Genomic DNA, 24,154 nt, shown 5'->3' on the forward strand with positions numbered 1-24,154 from the left:
AACATGCATGTTTTCCTCCACAGAATTTGACAGAGTTTTATGTAACAATGCGGACTTACGCAGAGTGAAACTCCACGAGTTCAACCCACCCCCAGACAGCACTAGGGAAGCACACGGATGCATCCATTAACACAGAAAGATGCAAGTGGCAACATCAATCTGAACTATCAAAACTTTGAAGTGTGAGTGATGTAAAGAGCAATCATGGACATGGAAGAGATGTGGTCATATAGTACACTAGTGATTTGCAATTAAATAAAGGGACACATTTGAGTTCTTCGCCTCAACATCCTTGTATATAACACATTTTATCTAAATAATCACTTAGAAACTGGGAACAAGCATTACTTCCATGTTGGGTGGAGTGGCAATGAAAGATGGCTGACTAGACGCACTCCCTTACGGCTCTCATCACCATCAATAAATCCTCCATCATCCTGGGTCTGCAGCGATAAATGACCCCCCTCCCCAGAGAGCTTGAAATTGTGTGCGACCTACCTCACCTGTTTGGGTGGCCGCCTATGGCCTGCATCCTCCTGTATTGGAGCTGGAAGAGTGAGATCACCATTGCAGCCGAGCGGACAAAGCCGCAGCTCAAGTTCGGCGGCCCTGAGAATGTGGCAGATGGGAGACTGTGGTGGGGCATCGCCACCCACTGGAGAAGCGAGAATGAGGGTGCTGTTGCGGCCTGGTGGACAAAGCTGCGTCTTGGCTGTGTAGGCCCTGAGAGAGCGGCAGACGGGAGGCTGTGGCTGGGCCTTGCCACCCATTGGAGCCTGCTCTCACTACGGAACCCTGCACAGGTGCGGGGAGGAGACCCAGGAGGCATCGGGAGCTCCAATGAGGCAGGAGAAGGCAAGTGCTTCAGGCCCTGGCTGGACACACGGTGGCTGCAGCCCTGGAGGACGTGGGTAAAGCGAGCTGACAATCATGGATGGAAACTAGCGTAAGGGATTGGGGAGGAACACTCCTTCCTGGCCTCAGAGCCCCCAAAGGAGTGAGCTGCCCATCTCTGCCGAGGCGACAGTGGAGGATTAATTTGCCTCGAGTAGACTGGATTTCGCTGGGTCATTTCTGCAGAGGACTGGCCTAGGACTGGGAACACTAAAATACATGTGCCACTGAGACTTCCTGGGACTGTGCGATTGGTCCTTCTCGGCCTTTGAGGCAGAGACCTATTGGCGGCGGCTCGGGTTCTGGCCCAGGAGAGCCCAGGGTGAGGTAGTGTTAGAAATGGGAGTATCTAGTTGGCAGAGGTAGGTACCTTTCTCCAAATAGGTACCCTTGCTTCTAGTCAGGGTAAGGGGGATACACACTTTAGGTAACCCCTGCTCACCCCCTTGGTAGCTTGGCACGAGCAGACAGGCTTATCCCAAAGGCAATGTGTAAAGTACTTGTACCAACACTCTCAGTAACACAGTGAAAACACCACAAATGGACACCACACCAGTTTAGAAAAATAAAATATCATTATCTAAACTAAATAAAACCAAAACAACAAAAATCCAACATACAAAAACTCAGTAGAATGTCTTTAGAAAGGTTGTTGCAAAAATAAACTTGTAGATGATGAAATGCGACACTTTACTCACAAAGTACCTGGGATGCGTAACGCAAAACAAACAGAAGGGTCGCAGAGAAGGCAATGTGTCGATTCTTCCTGCGCTCCGGTTCCTATGCGACAAGATGGCACCTCGATGCGTTGCGACGATCTGGTGAGATGCAAAAAAATGGCGTTTTTACTGCGATGCGACAACGTAGAGGCAATGCATGCATGCCCGACGCCCGTGCGGTGAACTCTGTGACTTTCTGAGCCGCGACAGGCCCTGCAACATTCTTCCCCGGTGATGCGACTACACCCTCGGTGACTGCGACACGCTTCTCCGATGTTGCGGCGGGGATCGGCTGCAGCGCGCCTCCTCAGCGATGCGACGGCCCTGCGACACACTTCTCCGGTGATGCGACGGCACCCTATGTGCGGCGGCATGCTTCTCTGGTGATGCGACGGCAAACAGCAGCAGTGGCAACACGCTTCCTCGATGATGCGACAGCGACTGCTGCGAAGGCATCGCGCTTCTCTCGTTGAGTTGCGATTCTAGCTCCCTTCAACAAGAAGGCCTCACACACAGTTACAGGCCCTCCTGGCAGACTGGAACTCCCAGCAAGGAAGTTTAGGGAAGCTGGGGGTGAAGTCCTTTTGTGCCTGGGACTTCAGAAACAGGAGGCCAGCTGTTCTCAGGTCCTTGGAGACTTTTCTTCAGAGGGACACAGAACACAGCAAAGTCCTTCTTCAAGCAGGGGACACAGCACACAGCAAAGTCCTTTAGTTCTCAGTAGAAACAGCAAACTGCAGGCCAAACCCAGACACACAGCAAGGGCAGTACTTCTCCTCAGTCTCTTCAGCTGAACTTCTTTGGCAGGGATTCCTCTTGATCACAAAGTAGTCTTGGAAACCTTTAAATCCCTGTGTTTCCACAACAGGAGGCCAGCTCTTCTCAGGCCCTTGGAGGCTTACCTTTCAGGACAAAGCACACAGCACAGTCCTTTCTTCAAGCAGGAGAAACAGCACACTGCAAAGTCTGTCTCCGCCCTTTGGCAGAAATAGCAACTGCAGGCCAACCCCAGACACACAGCAAGGGCAGTATTTCTCCTTCAGCTCTTCAGCTTTTCTCCTCAGCCAAGGTTCCTCCTTGATTCCAATAGTAGTCTAAAGTTCAGGGGTTCCAGCTCTTACTTTTATACTCCAAAAGTCTTTGTTCTCTATGTGTGAGAGGACCTGGAACCAGTCCAAACCAGTTCTGGGTGCACTCTGCCAGTGCACAACTTCTTCCTTTGTCAGTGTGGGCCAGGTTCATCAGATGCACCACAGGAGGTGGAGCCAGCATTGTGGAAGTCAGGCACAGCCCTATTCAGGCCCAGGTGCTACTCCTCCCACCACTCTCCATGCAGATAGGTCTATTCAACCTAGTGCTGACTCACCCAGACTCCTGGAGCCACCCCAGCCCCTGTCACTCTCAAACCAGACAGTCAATCCACAAACAGGCAGAGGCACACAGAAAGGTTGAACAAGAAAAATTTCTAAAAGTGCTATTTTCAAACACTGAATTTAAAAACCATCCTTCCTAAACGGTGTGTTATTAAATTATGAGTTCAGGGGTACCAGATTTCAATTTTCTATCTTGCTTCTATGGGAAGATATGCAGGTAAACATGTTGCACAGCATTCCCCATTCTGTCCTATGGGCAAGATAGCCTTTCAATAGTGAAAAACGAAATTGGCAGTCTTTCACTATCAGGACATGTTACCCACACTAGTACATGTCCTACCTTTTACATGCACTGCACCCTGCACACGGGGGTACCTAGGGCCTACCATCGGGGTGTCCTAGGTGTAAGAAAAGGGAAGGGTAAGGCCTGACAAGTGTGTACACTGGCCAGGACAACATGGCAGTTAACAAACTGCGCACAGGTACTGCAGTGACAGGCCTGAGACACCATTTTAGGGCTACTCATGTTGGTGGCACAATCAGTGCTGCAGGCCCACTAGTAGCATTTGAATCACCAGCCCTGGCACACTCAGTGCACTTTACTAGGGACCTACTGGTAAAACAAATAAGCCAATCGTGGGTAATCAATCACAATAACAATTTACACAGAGAGCATATGCACTTTAGCACTGATCAGCAGAGGGTTTTAGTTTCCCTCACCTCAGCACCACACAGATAGCTCACACAACAATTGCGTACACTCAGGAGGCACCAGTTCCACACTAGGAAAAACACCCCATTGGTTTGTCTTCATATATATATATATATATATATATATATATATAATAGTTAGATTTTGGGTTCAGTCATAGCGTCTCACTGGAGGAAGACAACAGCACTATAATGCCCAGCAAACTATGCGAGTTGACACACCCACTAGGGCGGGGAGAGAGTAGTTGATGTGGTGCTGCGAAAAGAGCCGTGACTGAACTCATTTCAAAAAGCCCATAGCCGTTGAAGAAGTGCTCTGCACAAAACGCGTCGGGCAGGACTTGATGATAAAGCGAAGCTCTTTTCCACTGCTTGCAATGTAATTCTCCATTAAATGAAGTTGGCTACAGTTACTTACCTGCCATGGGCTCCTCATTGCAGGCAACTTTGAAGGTTGGATTTGTGCGGCGCAGCCTGAGCCCGAGGGAGGTCCCACTGTACCGTAGTACAGACCCGCTGTTGCGCCAAACGGCGTGACGGCATTGGGAACAGGTATGCCCAATGGAGAATCTTGATGTGCAGGACAAGCTGGGGAGATAATACAATGCCGCCCAATGTGGATAATAGTTAGATTTTGTGTCCTGTCATGGCGACTCACTGGAGGAAGACAACAGCACTACAATGCCCAGCAAGCTATGCGAGTTGACACACCCACTAGGGCGGGGAGAGAGTAGTTGATGTGGTGCTGCGAAAAGAGCCGTGACTGAACTCATTTCAAAAAGCCCATAGCCCTTGAAGAAGTACTCTGCACAGAACGCGTCGGGCAGGACTTGATGATAAAGCAAATTTCTTTTCCACTGCTTGCGATGTAATTCTCCATTAAATGAAGTTGGCTACAGTTACTTACCTGTCGTGGGCTCCTCATTGCAGGCAACTTTGAAGGTTGGATTTGTGCGGCGCAGCCTGAGCCGCGAGGGAGGTCCCGCTGTACCGTAGTACAGACCCGTTGTTGCGCCAAACGGCGTGACGGCATTGGGAACAGATATGCCCAATGGAGAATCTTGATGTGCAGGACAAGCTGGGGAGATGATACAACGCTGCCCACTGTGGATAATTGTTATTCATTGGGTCCAGTCATGGCGACTCACTGGAGGAAGACAACAGCACTACAATTCCCTTCCTTAATAATTAGCCCGGGGTGCCTTATCCCGGGGGCGAAATGCATAAAAAAATTATTGGGGGGGCCCCCCGGCCCCGGGGACCGCTATCCCTGGGGCTAGAAAATAAATAGGGTGGGGGAGGCTGAACGGCCCCCCCAAGCCCCGGGGATCACCACCCCCGGGGATTTATTTATTGAGGGAGGGGGGCTGCGTGGCCCCCCTCCTGGAGCCCTCGAGGGCCCTGGGGACCGCCACCCCCCAGGGCCGGCTCCTACAGTGTCCTGGGGTGCTCACCCCCAGGACACTGTTGTTTGCTATGAGAGAGCGGGAGTCTCCCGCCCTCCCATAGCAAACTTCGTTTGGATTTTGAAAGAGAGCAGGGAGACCAGCTCTCTCTTTCAAAATCCAAACCATTTTGCTTTTCCACACGGGGAGCTGCATGTCAGCAGCTTCCCATGTGGTAAATCAATGCCGGCTCCCAAAGGATGCGGGGAGCCGGCTGGGACCGTGGGGGCGTTGGGGCTCCCCCCACGGTCCCCAACGTTTTTTATAAGCCCCGGGGGATGGGGTCCCCGGGGATAATAAAAAGTTGCGCATCCTAACGCGTTGGGTGCATGATTTCCCTTGTGTAGGGTGGGCGGTTCCTATCGCGTTGGGTGACGACTCCAAGCAATAAGTGAAAAAAAATAATAACAAAGTATTAAAAATATAGTTTAAAAAATATAAAAAAATTAATAAAAAAATAGTTTACAAAAATTACAAATATTTTTTAAAAATTCCATTATAAACATTAATAAATTTTTTAAAAGATATGTAAAAAAAAAACTTCAAAAAATGTTGAAAAACAGTATAAAATACATGAATAAAGGAATTGATACACTGAAAAATAAAGATTTAGAAATCCTATGAAATTCATTAAAAATCATAGGTTAGAGATAAGTTATAGATAGGAATTAGCATTTAAAAAACCTTTGAAATTCACTTAAAAAACCATAGGTTTCAGGTATGTTATAGTTCGGAATTATCATTTAAAAAACCTTTGAAATTCACTGAAAAAACCATAGGTTTCAGGCACGTTATAGTTAGGAATTAGCATTTAAAAAGCCTTAGAAATTCACTGAAAAAAACATAGGTTTCAGGTATGTTATAGTTCGGAATTATCATTTAAAAAACCTTTGAAATTCACTGAAAAAACCATAGGTTTCAGGCACGTTATAGTTAGGAATTAGCATTTAAAAAGCCTTAGAAATTCACTGAAAAAAACATAGGTTTCAGGGGCGTTATAGTTAGCTGGACATTTCCCTTGTACAAAACCATTGAAATTCCCCCGTTGTAGTTAGTTCAGCTAACTATAACTCGCGCCCCCGCAATGCACTGCTGATGACATCACATATTACATCACTCATCACATGGTCAGTGACATCACTGATGACATCACTGATGACATCTCAAATGACATCACTGATGACATCATCCATGTGATAATTTGATGCATCTTCTCACAACCTAATATAGCCTTTGATACACCCACTCTAAATTACATACTGCCATTCTCAAAACCATAGACACTCCAACACCAATAAGTACATACCCACTCACTGATTCTTAGGTCTACACACCCATGCACTCACTCACCCGTACAGTCACTCATACTTATGGTCACTCAGTACAGGACTATCATATGCACTCATACACCTATATAGACACTCACACACCGCCACTCATCCACAGAGGTACTCACACGCCTACTCAGTCATGCAAATAATTAATCACACTGCTATTTACTCACCTATACAGTTATAAGCACACTAGCTCAATTACTCATACAAATACTAGCACATTCTTACGCTCTTATACAATCAATGATACAAGCACACACTCATCCATACAGCCACTCTCATAATCACACACTCTCACTTATAGCCATTTCTGTACTCCAACACACATCTATACTGCCGTTCACATATGTACTAAATCACACATGTACTAATGAAATATAGATTCACTCACTAACACAACCATACACACACTCACCCACCCATACAGTCCATCACAGATCTAGTCTTGAAACCATGCACCCAGTGAATCACCCACTCACATATCTATGCACAGTCACACACACCCCACCCACACAAACACTCAGGCACCCATACAGATACTCAGACAACCAATCTATAACCCATATAGACAATCATGTAGCAATTTGCAAACCCATACAGTGGCTTACACACCAGCAGACAGACGGATACAGACATTCACACAGTTTAGTCACTAACCCATGCATTCAGTAAGATACGTTTAACCACTCACTTATACAGTCAGTCACGCACCTACAAAATGATCCATTCCCACACTTATACACCCACTCATTCTTCAATATGCCTTTCCCTATATATAATAAACATATTTAATCTTTATAGAAACACACAGGCACTGGATGATGTCATCAGTGATGTCATCAGTGATGTCATTTGAGATGTCATCAGTGATGTCATCAGTGATGTCACTGACCATGTCATGAGTGATGTAATATGTGACGTCATCAGCAGTGCATTGCAGGGGCGCGAGTTATAGTCAGCTGAAGTAACTATAATGGGGGAATTTCAATGGTTTTGTACGAGGGAAATGTCCAGCTAACTATAACGCCCCCGAAAGCTATTGTTTTTTCAGTGAATTTCTAAGGTTTTTAAAGGCTAATTCCTAACTATAACGTGCCTGAAACCTATGGTTTTTTCAGTGAATATATATATATCCAGAAGACAAAAAGAATCCAGGTACATTATAGAGTTCCAAACAAAGACCCCTGGAGGTCTTAACATGGATGAGGAAATGTCAATACATCTCAAAACTGACTGCTAATGTTTGAAATGTTTTTGTATCTGATGTATAATAATGTATGCTGTATGTGATGTAACTACTGCATAATTTTGCTTATATACATTTTTTTGCTGCTATCTCTTCTTCTGTCAGCCTCCTCGTTAGAATGAAGTTTTTCATTCCACAGTTCATGTTTTTAATCCAGATTTTATTTATTTGTATCTCTTACAGGAGAGAAGGAAGGGGCCCCATCACTTGACAGCACCTGCACGGGCATCCTACCCTTTTCCCTTTGATTTCACCTGCACTATCCATGAGTCTCACAACTTGTATCCTTAACCTACAGCTTTCTTATTTGTTACTCTCAGTGATTTTCTTGATATTTTTGACATATGAGTCCAACATTACCATAGTTAAGTTCGATGCCCACTTGGGCAAGTCTATCTCTCGGACTGCTCTATAGATCCTGCCTCCTTCACTTCCATTTTAGTGAATTGTATGCAGAACATATACGTTAATACGTTTTCTGCACTCACATCCCATTCCAACATGGTTTCGTGATAATCAGCAGCAGGCGGACATATATACACAAAAATTTGATTCCTGCACTTGCTAAAATATCGTGTCATCACTTAATCACTACTTTGCACCCTCGGATATGGACAACAGTATATTTTTGCGATGTAATTTGCATTTTACAAATTTACTCAAATGTACCTTGGGATTTACTCAGTAGGAATTTTTCTACTTCTATTCTCTGCCCAGTTCCATGACATTATATTTACTTTGAATGTGGTTACATGTTTACCTATTTAGGTTCGTGTACAGCTTAAGATGGCCGCCGATTACGGCTGTGTCTAGGTCTGGTCGGCGGAGTTAGTCCTATTTTGTTGTCCATTTTCATTTGACCATTATGAGATGTAAGACTGTTGGTTTCACTTGTTTTCACACGTGAACAAGGCTGCGTGCCGAAACGCGTTGTGTGAATTAAACCTGACCTGCACATTTCACTGAGGGTTTCGTCTTCCTTTACCGAGAGCATATTTCATTGTGGTTTTGAATTGGATATTGTTGCCGGCTGGCTCCGCCGGAATGTATGCCAACCTCCAAGGGTCCCCGTAATCCAGCAGGAGCACCTTCGTTACTTGGATATATATATATATATATACATATATATATATATATATACATATATATATATATATATATATATATATATATTATCTACTGGCGGTCGCCAATAGATAGTTATAGTTAGGACCGTGTTTCCATAGGAAATCCGCAACATTCTATTTGGAATAACTTTGGCGCCGATTGACGAATCCTCGCGAAATTTTCAAAATAGGTGGGGCGCTCCGCTCCGCTCCTTCCCTGAAAGTCTCGGGGGGATTCGTCAAGCGGGGGCTGAGAAAAAGGGGGGGTTCCAAAACGCGTTTTCCCCATGCATTTTTCCATAGGACCCTTAGTCCAAGCTACAGCCCGAACGGCTAAACAGAATTACTTGAAATTTGGCAGAGAGGTAGTCCTCAGGTCAGGGATGTGCCTTTTGCAGGTCTGGTGTAAATCTGTTCAGTATTTCCTGAGAAAATAGCATATAAATCAATATATATATCTATAAGCGCGCACCGTGCGCGTACGGTAAAACTTACCGTACGCGCACGCTGCCATGCGCGAGCGCGATTCTGATTGGTTGTTGGATCTTAGTAAACATTCGAATCGGTCGAAACCAGGAAGTGTCGGCCGCCATTTTGTCTCTCGCAGTCCGAGGGGGTGAAAATCAAAGGTGGAGAACGTGAAAAGGGGGCATGGTGGACAGTTCCTGACCCCCTAGCCTTTGTCAGGGGGTCCCAGAAGGACCCCCAAGGGCCAAAATTTCCTTTATTTTTTTTGCGAAAAATCTCGGAGTACGTGTAGCATGCGCGTAGGGTAGAAACTAAAAAATTCTGGGAACTGCGTAACGTGGGCGTGAGTTGCACGAAGCGCACCGCGCGCCCACAGCGCGCGCAGGGTGCGTGCAGCGCACTGTGCGCGTACGGTACGCGCACGGTGAAAAACCTTAAAAAAAAAAAACATAACTTAGCATTTTAAAAACCGTACAAATTCACTGAAAAAACCATAGGTTTCACACACGTTATAGTTAGGAATTAGCATTTAAAAAACCTTGCAAATTCACTTAAAAAACCATAGGTTTCACACATGTTATAGTTAGCTGGACATTTCACTCGTGAAAAACCATTGAAATTCCCCCGTTATAGTTAGTGCAGGCAACTATAACTCACGCGACCGCAATCCTCTGCTGATGACGTCAGATATTACATCACTGATGACATATGTGTCTTTCTGAAAAATAAATATTTGTAATATATGTATAGCTAAAGATTAATGGAAGAAGACATGGATAAATAAGTGTCTAAATACAGTGATGTAATATCTGACGTCATCAGCAGAGGATTGCGGACGCGTGAGTTATAGTTGCCTGCACTAACTATAACGGGGGAATTTCAATGGTTTTTCACACATTACATATTTGAATAAGCCTATTAATTTAGAAAAAATATTAAACTCTTAATGTACACATTATTAATTAACATTACATATATAAGTAGATTTTTTAAAACAATTAAACAAGTTACATAATTAATAATCATTTAAATAATTATTTATCAATGAAAAATGAATATTTTAATATTAATTATTTACTATTGAAAAAATAAGTTTTACAATTATTTACTATATTGAATAAATATTTAAATAAATATTGAATTATTACTTAATTAACTTCCCACCCTATACCCGTACAAAACTCAGTAGTCGGCAACTGAAATATAATTAAAATATATAAATATTACACAATTCACATAATTAATAGTCAATCACTTAATCAATTAAAAAGTATAAATTAATTATCTATTACTATATTAACTCCCCACCATATACCACTACCAACCTAGCAACCCGCACCTAAATATAAGTAAAATGAATCAGTATTACATAATTAATATCAATGACAGAAATACTGTACAAGTATTACTTAATTAATAATTCATTATTACATCATTAACTTCCCACCCTATCCCCCTACAAACCCAACAACCCGCTGTGACATTATAAATTACTATTTACAATTACAGAACAAAATCTAAATCACTTAAAATCACAAATGATATTTAAAAAAAGTATTAGCAATTATACAAATAATAGTAACAACATTAATATGTGAACTAAAACACAATAACATTATAAAAAACAATATTATTTACAAATATATTACTGAAAACGATATTGAAAACAAATATATGCTTAAAAACAATATTACTTACCTACAAAAATGATATCCTTGACAATGGTATTTTGATATAATATTTTTGTATCATGGTATTTTATTTCCAACATTTCTATTTTCAGATACTTACAAATTAATATTTTGTTCACACACTAGAAAAATTGATGTGTGCTGTCACCTGGCTTGGCAGTTCAGACTGGACTGTTCCCATGAGGCACAGGGTCAAGACTGATTTTCATATGGCTGGGTTCAAACTGGAATGGCATGGTGAGCAAAAAAACGATGGATTTAGGCCCAGATCTCTGTACTGGGGTGAATGTATGACATTGTCCTGCATTCTGTCCATCAACTGTTGTTTTTGCATTTGTCACCCCGAGTGGGACGGGTATGCTCAGACGTGAGTCCCGTGCTCTCCATGCCACTGGAATCAAGCTATCCTGGCTGAAGAGGGGTGAAACCCCGAAACCAGTCCTAGGATGCTTGGTTCCAGTGTAGGGAGAACCTGGCTTGGCAGTTCGGGCTGGACTGTTCCCATGAGGCACAGGGTCAAGATTGATTTGCATATGGCTGGGTTCAAACTGGAATGGCATGGTGAGCAAAAAAAATGATGGATTTAGGCCCAGATCTCTGTACTGGGGTGAATGTATGACATTGTTCTGCATTCTGTCCATCGACTGTTGTTTTTGCATTTGTCCCCCTGAGTGGGACGGGTATGCTCAGACGTGAGTCCCGTGCTCTCCATGCCACTGGAATCAAGCTATCCTGGCTGAAGAGGGGTGAAACCCCGAAACCGGTCCTAGGATGCTTGGTTCCAGTCCAGGGAGAACCTGGCTTGGCAGTTCGGGCTGGACTGTTCCCATGAGGCACAAAGTCAAGAATGATTTGCATATGGCTGGGTTCAAACTGGAATGGCATGGTGAGCAAAAAAACAATGGATTTAGGCCCAGATCTCTGTACTGGGGTGAATGTATGACATTGTTCTGCATTCTGACCATCAACTGTTGTTTTTGCATTTGTCACCCCGAGTGGGACGGGTATGCTCAGACGTGAGTCCCATGCTCTCCATGCCACTGGATTCAAGCTATCCTGGCTGAAGAGGGGTGAAACCCCGAAACCGGTCCTAGGAGGCTTGGTTCCAGTCCAGGGAGAACCTGGCTTGGCAGTTTGGGCTGGACTGTTCCCATGAGGCACAGGGTCAAGACTGATTTGCATATGGCTGGGTTCAAACTGGAATGGCATGGTGAGAAAAAAAACGATGGATTTAGGCCCAGATCTCTGTACTGGGGTGAATGTATGACATTGTTCTGCATTCTGTCCATCAACTGTTGTTTTTGCTGCTGTCACAGTCAGACATCTTCTGCTTGAACTAGTCTCTCACCACTATCTGGTGTGACATTGTACGTGATGTATTCCTCTGTGCTCAATTTTACGCACGGTACCGGAGAAATGCATCTTGCATAATACTTGTAATTGTGTGTATTCTCATCAAAATTGCATATACTATGTGAAGAAAAAAATTCACAATTTTACCCACTGCTATATACCATTGCTAGTGGTTGTTCTGTAACTTTACATAGACTTTCAATGATGGCAAACTCTTGAGTTTTCTCCACACAATTACACAAAGATGTTGCTCTCTGTCCCTGCAAATGCTGCTGGGTAGCTTTAAAAAACAGCATGTAGGGCTTTATAAAAATGCAAACCTGATGCAGTGTAATGATAATATTTACAATCCAACATAAATCTTGATTTGGGTTGGATTGCAACCAAAAGTAACGCATTACTTTGCATTCAGGGGATGTTCCATGTGTTTTGATGTAGATCCCTTTCTACAAAGAATTGTAGACTGGAAATTGCACCAAAATCCTCTGCCTTCATTTTTCCCTCTTTGTGTGGGTTCTGTATTCTACAGAATAGATACAAAGAGGGAAATGCTATAAAGCATAGTTTTGTACTGGAATGGACCCCTTCCTGTACACAAACTACACTTCTCTCCACGCAGACTCCCTTGTACTATGGTCAATTGTGTTTGTGCTGGCACCAGAGAGCTCAAGGTGCACCAGCGTAGGTTGTTAAATAGGCATGTTGTGCATTGCCATGCACAATGTAACAGGCACCGCGCGGTGCTTGCCACATTGTGTCTGGCAATGGTACCCCCCAAGTTCAGCCCCCCACACCCCCACCCCCCCGGAGGCCTGTAACAGGCCCCGTAAGCAATCCCCGCATGCCTTTCCATGGCGGCACCGCCAGGCATGCTAATATGGAAGGCGGTGTCTACCAGACACAGCCACCATATAATGCCTGAGTTCTGCCTGGCCAGCAATTATGACGATTGCTGACTGGCGGAAATGCAGCGGACGGATTTTCCATCTGCTGCGGTACCCCCCGCCATGGTAATATGGCAGGGGTAAATGGCAGGCGGACAGGGAGTTATGGCGATCAGCCCGCCATCATAATGGCCCCCTAAGAGTGGGAGAGGCATAGCACTGCTTCTTTTCAGCAAGGATTGACAATGATGAAGCTGTCTGAAATTAATATGCGAGAAAGGACTTCCTGTAAAGCTCAAACATCATAGTGACAATTCTCTGAAACAGCTATTCTATTTCTAGACTAGATGTTTATTACTTTTTGCTTTGCTGACTTTACACACCATAATTGTGCATGTCTTGATATATAGGTTAGCATTTTAAAGGGCATTAGAGCGCAAATGCTGTAGCTGAAGGGGTTCATCAAATTTAGGAACCATAAATAAGACAAACTACTGCTCCTACTGCAACATATTGTGCTGATACGCTTAGATAACCTTTATCACCAAATGCTCCCACCTATTATACTGCAAGGGAACAGTGCCGCGGGCGTGCGGAGTGAACACGTTATCAAAGTCAATCGCAAAACCCGTCTAATGATTAGAGTGGCACAGCCTGCAGTCAGTAAATTAGAAAGATAACAGCCTTGAACATGACTCAACAGGAGCAGTATCTCCGCAGCAAGCAATACATCTGTCAGGCAGTAGCACATTCTAGATGAGATACCGCAGGAGTTTACAGAACTTAGTTGTCTCATATACTACTATTTCATCACAGCCCTTGCAGACCGGACTGGGAATTCAAAGCAGCCCTGGCAATTTTGCAGGACCAGCCGCCAGCTGGGAGGGGGAGTGCAAGTGTGAAGTACTGCTGCTTTTGTTACTGGGGGGGGCAATATTGCAGCACAGCTGCAAACCGGCCCCTTCCTTCCAACCTCCCAGGGAAATGCCTGATTCCCGGTACGGCCAGTCTGGCCCTGAACCTTAGCAAAAGGAAGAATAGAAGAATGTCCTACATGCCAAGTACAGAACTGCCACCATTATTCTTCTTAGTTAAACACATTTCATGGATTATAGACCACATTACTGGTTTACTGTATTACATTCTCAAGGCATTAGTTTGTATTCATGGCTGGCAACACATTAAGTTAATAGTAGGCAGCATGATTACGGCATACTACAAGGAAGACTAGGTTAAAATGTACGGCCTCAAATATGACCCTGCTGTTATATGAGGGTGAGTGCCAGAACAGTGAAATAAAATTGTGTCTTGGTTTTCAAAAAATCATCCACAAGAAGCTGAGTGTATTTCGTCATAGGTATTTATAATTAAACTGTGCAGGGTCTCATTCCAAGGGCCCATTTCCAATGTCGGCAGGAAGGGCTCAGATTGTCGGTTGGAGCCCTCCAGCCCGCATCCGAATATGTAGCTCGGATTCCTTTCCGACCAAGCCATTCTGATGGGCTCAGTCGCAAAGGCATCCGACTTGGTTTTCCGGGTGGCTTACAACGGGCAAGATCCCGTCCACCTACCAGAAACCCTTCTGTACTCCCCCGGCCACCTCTTTCCGGCCGAGGGAGTACGATGGCAGTTTCCCACTGCCTTTTTGTGCCGGTCTTTACGCCCCCATGGGTGCCGGTCTTTATGCCCCCACGGGTGCGAGGCTGCAGAATGGCGGCCCAGTTGATCCCTGCACCCAGTGGCAGGCAACTTGAGGTGCCTGCCACAGGGTGCAGGGATCAACTGCACCTCTGCAGTTAACAATGCCCGCATGCATTCCATTCGGATTGCATCCTCCCATTGTTAAGTATAGGATTGCGACCAAACAGGGTTCCGTCGCATCCTACTTGCAGGTCCGTAACCGACGACATCTGTGTATCCGACAGATGTCGGATACACTCCGGTCCGTCTGACATCGGAATCGGGCCCTATGTGTCTTTTCTGTAATGCATATAGAAAAGGTGCATGACTTTCAAATGACCTATTGTTCAAAATACCTTAAATTCCAAGAGATGCAGAGTTTGGCATTTGAAGTCAAATGCAGCAATTTGTTAATGTGTGAAACTTGAAGATACTATGGTCTAGTCATATGACTACAGCTGTTCCGAATATTTTGCTGATGGTGAGAATGTTCACAAGGAAGTGATCTAGTCAACTACTAGAAACAGGCTCAATCACCTGCTTCCTTACTTTCTTGGACTGGGTTTAGGGTAGTCTAAAGAGTAGTGATTAGAAGCAGGGCTAGCACTTAGGTGTAGGCACTGATAGCAATGAGTAGTGCAGAAATAGTTTGTTTACCAGAACACAAGCTGTGCAACCCAGCATTAACAAGGTACTGAAGGGGTAACTGAAACTTTTCAGAGAAGCTAAAGTCCTAGGCCTCAATTTAACCAACAGAACCAACTATAATCGGCTGATTGAACATGCTATCAGGTGGCTAGGGCACGGCCCGCAACATACATTACACAAACTCAGCATAAAAAACTGGGGGAGAAAAAATTCATTTGTGTGTTCATCTACAATCAAAATGTAAAGAGCATCAAAAATGACCATCATGTCTTGTCAGCAGGGGATTCCAATCTTCTTTACCCTGTGTGCCATTCAACTACAGTCAAAACCTCGGAGAGCATCTGCTACATGCCTACAGACCACCTACATCTCTCCTAGCAAAGAGACCTCTTATGCGACAGTATAGAAAATGTTATTACCTTTATTTAAAGTTTATTTTAAAAACAATATGTTTAAATATATTTTAAAGAAAATATAAATGTAAAATACTTAGGCTGTCCGGTTTTAGGTTTAAACCTATAATAACTGATAAAACCCCACTGAAAGAGAAATAGCTCTCATCAGTGAAAACATATAAACACTGAAAAAACACCTGCACAACCACAAACTAAATGCAATTCAAAGAAAGGAAAAAGAGAGTGAAAGAGTCATTTTCTTTCTTCCTGAAGGGGCCAATACAATGTAACTTTGTTATACAAGCTTGCAGTAAGAAAGTCTGGGCTAGCATTAGTCTAAAATATTGTTTCTTCTTTCTTTTATTTTTTTGTCAGTTTTGTGGTCTTTGGTCTAAAGATGCAGGTTTTAGAAACATGTTTTAGGTCTTGTTTAATTATTTTATAAACTGTAGAGAATCAGGAAATATCTAAATCATATTTGATATTTTGGCTGCGTTTGGCCCTTTCACTGATAGGTAAAATGGCTAGTTTCACAAGAATCTTTCCTAATATGTGTCATCACATTTACCCAAAGAGAATGGGTAAAAACCCTTAATACATCATCTCCCACTTTGTAGTGAGTCAGTATTGATAGTAGGCGAATTGACAACACCTCAGTCTTTAAACATTCAATGCAAGGTATAATGACATGTATATGTTAAAAGAGTGCTATCACCAAGCATCTGGGATAGTGGTTAAAACATGACACCAGACTTTTAGAAAACATGGAACACAGTGTCACTTGGAATGCTCTGCAAAAAAGGTTATTTCCAAGTTCAACAAAGATTGGAGTGATATTGTTTGTATTTGCAGTGATTCAGCTACGTATATGAAAAAGTTTTGTAATGACCTGTCAAAATTGATACCTGAGCTGAAGTGCTTCCCAGTAAGAGATCCTAGCCACTTGTTAGATGGTATGCTGAAAGCATCCTTACAATCTCCAGAGTTAATGAGTAATGCTATTGAATTTTTAGTCCATTCCGGTGCACTGTTTTCTTATGCACAAGAACCAAAATGTAAATATTTATCATTTTGTGGTTTGTGTGGCATCAAAGAAAGAGTCATCCCAACTGTGTCTCTTAGCTGATGGTTCTCAGTCCAAGGGGCTATGAATGCTATATTATCCATGTGGAAACTGTTTTCAGATTTTTTGCTGAGTGAGGATGCCAAAGGCAAGAAATGTGAGGATCTTTGGTCACATATTGATAGTGATGTGAAAAAGTACACTATACTGCATTCTTAGATTTTTACAGAAAAACATAACTGCTGTAGTGAACATAATTAAAAAAACTAGAGTCGGAAAACACCCTTGTCTGCCAAGTGTTCAGCATAATTGGTGTAGATGGGAAACATCTCCTTGAGAGTAGGCTGGGCAACACCTTTAGTGACTTTGCACTGCAACATGTTCCATGTTAGAGTGCTTGCCGCTTGGTAAGCAAAGCAATAGTGAAGAGCAATTCAGGAACTTTTATTTTACAATGTATGAGAAATTACTTGCAATGATGCATAGAAATGTCCCTTCACCACCAATGGCATTTGAAGTCAATGAAACCTCACTGTCGTACCGCTTCGATAACTCTGAGGGCATAAGCGCCCAGATCAGCGCAAATGTTGCAGAACCTGCCCCGAGAATCGCAATCTTCAAGTGAACCAGTATTGGCATGGAAAGCTATGTCAGTGGCCAAAGTTAACAAATTGTGTACTGGCTGTTTTGGCGTTGCCCATCTCAAGTGTGAATGTTGAGAGGGCCTTTTCACAGAAGTTTACATGGGAAGGAAAGATCGAGCATATATGACCAAAGACTCACTGAAGAAGTATTATATGGTGTACTACAATAAGTTTAATTTTCAAAAATCTATTTGGACCTCATATACACTATACTTACACTGTCTATATACCATGCTCTATCAGTGCAGAAAGCAAGCAATAATAAAAGCACAACATTCCATAAACACCGGAAAAACACTGTTTCTGTAGTTTTTAATGCCGCGACAATGTGAAACCACTGACAACCACTGTTTTTTTAAGGTATTGAAATCACTTGAAAACACTGAAAAAACCCCACCAGAATTTACCAAAAATAGAAACTGAAAACAGGAAAGCCTAAAAATACTTATTATTAATTTAGAATTAAATTAAAAAGTTACAGCATGTTAACTGCCCAAATTAAATGTGTAATAAATTGTACAGCAAATATAATAAATCAATTTAAATGTGGTTTTTAAACAATAAGTTAAAAATCAAACTACCCACATTCCTAAAAACATTTTGTTTAATTTAATTCAAATGTGGTTAAATATTATGTATTGTGTTAAAGAGTCATGTACTGGTAAGGTTTGAAGAAGGTATTTCACTTTGGTACAGAACCACCAACCCCTAGTGCTAGCCTCCCCTTTCTCCTGGTGTAACTGTCCCACACAAGACGCGACCATGGAGATGGAACAGTCAGGCTCGAGCAGCACATTGAATCATCACAACACATCTCCCTTAATGAAAAAATACAAAACAAAGAAGAAGCAGGAAACTATGAGAAAAAGAAGAAATGGAGAAAGAAGAAAAACAGGTAGGGAAAATGAGAAAATGCACAGGTCATGACATGGTACTACATTAGTTCAATACATCATATAGTCATTGTAACGTTTAGGAGTACGGCAAGACCTTGAAGAAGGACCTCGTGGAAGAGAATTAGGAGAAGGACCACACATGGGCAAGGCAGGACCAGAAAAAACATCTGGACACAAAGGAAGCGAGGATTTGTCACCACGGAACTTGACTAGGCAGGGCATGCTCCACTTACCACCCTTGTGAACAGTTACAACATTCTTGTAAACAGACATTATGATAAAAGGGCCCATGAATTCAGTGACACCCTTTCTATGCCACCGAGGTTTCTTTACAAGCACCCACTCACCAACCTTCCACGTCGAAGCTCTGGTTCATTTCTTGAGATCAAACGTCTCCTTATACTTCTTTTGGTAAGACTTAATCTTACACTTACCTCCTCTTTATCCACAACAGGATGTTGAATGAGGGGTAACCAACCAGGATTAAGTTTGGATAGGGCAACCCTCCCTCTCAATATTTGAAAAGGAGACCTTTGTAAAATAGCATTGAGGGCAGTGCGATGCGCCCACTAGGTATCTTAGCACACCCTTGAGAGGAACATTCCTGTCAATCGCTCTTTGTACACATGCTTTTACCACCCTGTTCATAAGCTCTGCAAGTCCATTGGCCTGCGGTGCATATAGTGCAGTTTTCTGATGGGTAATGCCAAAATCCTTTAAAAAGTTTTGCATCTCCTCTGAGATAAATTGCACCCCATTGTCCATGATGAGGTAACGGGGAACACCCTTACTGGCAAATTCATCTCTAAGAAAGTCAATAACCACTCTGGTGTTGACTGAACTAACCCACTTGGATGAGTAATCCACCAAAAGAATTACGTATTTTTCTGTGGGTCCTAATAACTCAAAGGGGTCCATGAGATCCAAACCAAGCTTGACCCAAGGCTCTCGTGGAACTTCAACAGGTGATAAAGGAGTGGCACTGGTGACCTGGGATTTATCATTGGAGGTGCACTGACAGCACTCCTTAACTACCATCTCAACTTGACTGTTCAACCTGGGCCACCAGTACCTCTCATGGAGTCGGGCTTTGGTGAGATTTCTTCCTAAGTGCCCCTTGTGGGCAAGGTTTATAAGCTTGGATCTCAAGACATTAGGGGGAACAACTCTCTCACCACGCATGAGTTGACCTTGACAAAGGGTAAGTTCGTTTCTGATGGACCAGAAAGGGAGTAAATCAAAGTCAAGTCTTTTGCAGTCAGGCCACCCTTTGATAACAAAATCCACAACAATAGGAAGCAGCATATCCTCAGATAAGGCTTGTTCCCATTCAAGCTCTTGGATGGCAGGCTCCTTGACCCAAGAAATCCCAACAATTTCACTGTCAGAAGTGTATTTGCAACATTCAATGGACAGTCTCAATAAGCAATTCGCTGCTTTGTTGGCAGAGCCAGGAAGGTATTGTACCTGAAAATTAAATTCTTCCAACCCCTCGCTCTAACGCTTAAGTCTGGGTGTTAGTCTTTCACTCTCCACACATGAGAACGCCTGAACTAAGGGGTGATGATCGGACCTCACCAGGAGAGGTATGCCCCATAGTAAAATGTAAAATGCTTTATTGCCCATGCTATGCCCAAAAGCTCCCCTTTTGATGCATGAATATTGCTGTTTGGGTTTCTTTAGTGCTCTAGAGGCGAATGCAACAACCTTCTCCTCGTTCCCATCTACCTGGGAAAGGACAGCTCCAAGGCCACATAGGCTGGCATCAGTTGTTAGAACAGGTTTTTTCTTGGTATCAAAGTGGCCAAGACTGGGCATTCTGCCTATTGCTTGTTTGATAGAATTAAAGAACAAGTTACTTACCTTCGGTAACGATGTATCTGTAAGAAACATTAGTTAGTTAGATTCCTCACCGTAGAATATCCCCATGCGTCAGGCTGGATCCGGAAAGATTTTTGTAGCAATACCACTTGCGCGTCGCTAGGCGTCGTCTGCGGCACCGCGCTGACCTCAGTTCTTATAAATAGCTTTCCGCGCCAGGGACGCTGAGCCATGCAAGAGACCGACACTGGTGCCAAAAAATCTAGGGCCCTGAAAGGGAGAACCTTAACCCTAGATGTCGGTTCGCAGAACGGGGAGGCTGGGTGGGTCAGTGAGGAATCTAACTAACTAATGTTTCTTACAGATACATCGTTACCGAAGGTAAGTAACTTGTTCATCTGAAAGAAACACGTTAGTTAGATTCCTCACCTTAGAATAGATACCCCAGCAATACCAACCCCGGAGGTGGGTCTGCGAACCAAGATCACACCAGAAAGTCCTGGAGAACAGAACGGCCAAAGTGGCCATCTCTCCGGACTTGGCTGTCCAGGCAATAGTGCTTGGCGAACGTGTACAGTGAAGCCCACGTCGCCGCCTGACAGATGTCCTGCAAGGGGACTCCCCGACCCAGGGCAGTTGTCGCCGCTGTGGCCCGGGTGGAATGGGCTCGCAGCCCAACAGGAGGGACCTTTTTCGCCAAGGAATAGCAGAGTTTAATACACAACACGACCCATCGCGAGTTAGTCCGCTTGTGCACAGCTTTACCCTTCTTCGCACCTACATATCCAACAAAAAGTTGATCGTCCACCCGGAACTGGTTTGTGCGGGCCAAATAAAATGACAGCGAACGTTTAGGGTCCAGACGGTGGAGCCTCTCTTCATCTTTTGAAGGATGCGGATGCGGTAAGAAGGTGGGCAGCATGACAGATTGCCTGATGTGAAAGGGAGTCACAACTTTAGGAAGGAAAGAAGGACGGGTCTGGAGGACAACCTTATCCGGATGAACCGAAAGGAAGGGAGGCTTAGCTGACAGAGCCTGGAGCTCACTTACCCGCCTAGCGGAGGTGATAGCCACCAGGAAGGCAGTAGACGAAGTGGACAGTTGTGAAGGGGCTCAAAGGGAGCGCACATCAGAAAAGTAAGGATAAGGTTCAAGTCCCACTGAGGCATTACGAAGGGAACAGGAGGGAACATATGAGTAATGCCAGTGAGAAAACGGGAGACAACAGGGGACTTGAAAAGAGAAGGCTGATCAGGAAGCCTTATGAAAGCAGAGATTGCAGCAAGATAACCCTTCAAGGTGCCCAGAGCAGCGCCCTGCTGGGCCAAAGAAAGAAGAATTTGAATTTAAAAGCATTTATTAAGCGCGCTTTTACCAAGCGGTTTCATGGCGCTTTATGTGATGCAGTGGTCATCAGCAGCGAAAGGCTAGGCAGTGTAAGCTCGCACAAATAGGAAGGTTTTGAGATCCTTCCGAAACTGTACATAAGAAAGCGATGTGCGGAGAGCAGCAGGAAGGGAATTCCAGAATACTGGAGCGAGAACAGCGAACCTCGCTCCACCAGACTTCTGTTTCTTAAAGCGGGGAGTGGCCAAGAGAGCCATATGGGTGGAGCGAAGTTCTCTGCCCGGGAGGTAGGGCTTAATGACTGAGCATATGAACTCGGGGGCGGTGCCCGACTTAGCCTGGAAGGTGAGGCAGCCAAGTTTAAAAAGGGCGCGCTCTCTCACCGGAAGCCAGTGCAGTGCTTTGAGCAGAGGAGTGGCCTGATGGTATCTAGGTAGGCCATGAATCAAGCGGGCAGCCTGGTTCTGTATCAGCTGTAAGCGGTGAATCGCATAAGCAGGAGCCCCATTATAGATTATGTTGCCATAGTCAATGCGTGATAGTACCATGGCCAACACAATAATCTTTAAAGCAGAGAAAGAAAAAAACGGGAAACTTTCCTAATTATCCTAAGGGAAAAAAAACAAGAGGAAACCACTGAACCAACTTGTGAGTGAACAGAGAGTTGTGAGTTCAGGAGAATCCCAAGAGTTTTGACTTTAGGTACGGGAAGTGGGGGGACACCGAGTGACAAAGGCCAGCAGGAGGGAGACCACGGACTGCAACCACCTCCGGTCAAGACCAACTCGGTCTTGTCCGGGTTGAGTTTGAGGTGGTTGCAGTTCATCCAATCCTGAATGAATGTCATGACTGTCTGGACATTAAGAGCAGATGAGGAAGAATGGGAGAGGTTGAAGATTAGCTGGAGGTCATTGGCGTAATTAAACACCGTGACCTCCAGCTGTTGTAACGAAATAATGAGGGGGTAAATGTATAGGTTAAATAAGAGAGGGGGAAGTGATGAGCCCTGAGGAACCCCGCACTCCACCTTACGGGAGGCCGCGGTGAAGTTGGCCAAATGGACCGCTTGAGCCCTCCCAGCTAGGAAGGACTCAATCCATGAGAAGGCCAAGCCTTCTATGCCCGCCGCCCTGACACGGTTAAGGAGGATGGAGTGGTCCACCGTGTCAAAGGCGGCGGACAGGTCCAGGAGGATCAGGGCTTGCGGAAGGTTGATGTCAATACCTTCACGCAGCTCGTCCATTACCGAGATCACCACCTTCTCCGTGGAGTGCAGGGGGCGAAAGCCAGCTTGACAAGGGGAGAGGCAATGGTTAGCCTCTACATGGGTGCTTAAGGTAGTCGTGACGTGGGTTTCAAGAACTTTTGCTAGGTAAGGCAGAAGGGAGATGGGGCGGTAGTTGGAGGGGGAGGATGAATCGGCGTCAGGTTTTTTTATGATGGGTATGACAACCGCTGATTTGTGTAAACTGGGGACAATTCCCTGCCTTAGTGAATCATTAAGGAGAGTCAAGGGTGGGGTAGGGCAAGCTAAATAAATTTCCCTGAGGATATGGGCTGGGGCAAAATCCAGGGGGGAGCCCGATTTAACCCGATGAAGCAGCGGGGGAAATGTGTCATTAGTTAACAGCGGAATGAAATTTAATTTAGGGGCCGTGGGGGGCGGGGAGGGATTGACAAATGTAGGGGAAGGCGGGGGGATGTTAAGTTTGATTTTGGCAACTTTGTCAATGAAGAACTCGTTGAGCGAGTTACAGAGGGACTTGGAGGGGGGAATAGTAGCCGTAGCTCTGCTGGATGATGCCAGTTCATGGACCGTAGAGAAAATTTCCTTCGAGTGGGACTCTGCTGCCATTATCCTGCTCGTATAGAACTCGGTTTTGGCCTCAAGAATGCCCTTTTTATAGGTTTGTAAAACAGACAAATAGAGTGTCTTTAACGCGGGACTATAAGTTCTTCTCCAAGCTTGCTCGGCTCTCCTTGCAGCTAATTTCTTTCCTTTTATGTCTGGAGTAAACCACCGATTGGCTGCATGGGCCCGCTTGACTGTAAGCCGCCTCAGGGGGGCGAAATCATCACCCGCCAGGGTCAGCCAGTTGTTGATAGCGGCCAGTTGGGAAGTAGCTGCAAGGCCTGCAAGATCGGGACTAGTTTTGGCCAAGGTCGAACAGAGAGAGGGCATGTCGATTTTGCCCCATTTCCTAACCCAGGTGTTTTTGGGGAGCTGGGGTTTGGCCATCGGAGTCAATGCGAGGGAAAAGGTAATAATGGAATGATCTGACCAAGGGCACAGGGATATTGTAGGGGATGTAGATGGAATGTTCAGTGCCCAGATTTGATCCAACATATGACCATGTATGTGAGTGGAACTTTGAATGAGCGATGAAAAATTCAAACTGATCATAAGATCAGTAAACTCTTTAGATTGAAGACTC

At 44.4% G+C, this 24,154-nt stretch overlaps 1 protein-coding gene across 1 annotated transcript in view; it reads right to left on the reverse strand.

The window, feature by feature from the left end:
* The window catches only part of RYR2 (ryanodine receptor 2), a 3,458,987-nt gene that overhangs the window by 1,074,070 nt on the left and 2,360,763 nt on the right, over positions 1 to 24,154 (reverse strand). The window lies entirely within an intron of this gene.

Source organism: Triturus cristatus, chromosome 6, assembly GCF_964204655.1.
Source record: "Triturus cristatus chromosome 6, aTriCri1.1, whole genome shotgun sequence".
NCBI classification, from domain to species: domain Eukaryota; kingdom Metazoa; phylum Chordata; class Amphibia; order Caudata; family Salamandridae; genus Triturus; species Triturus cristatus.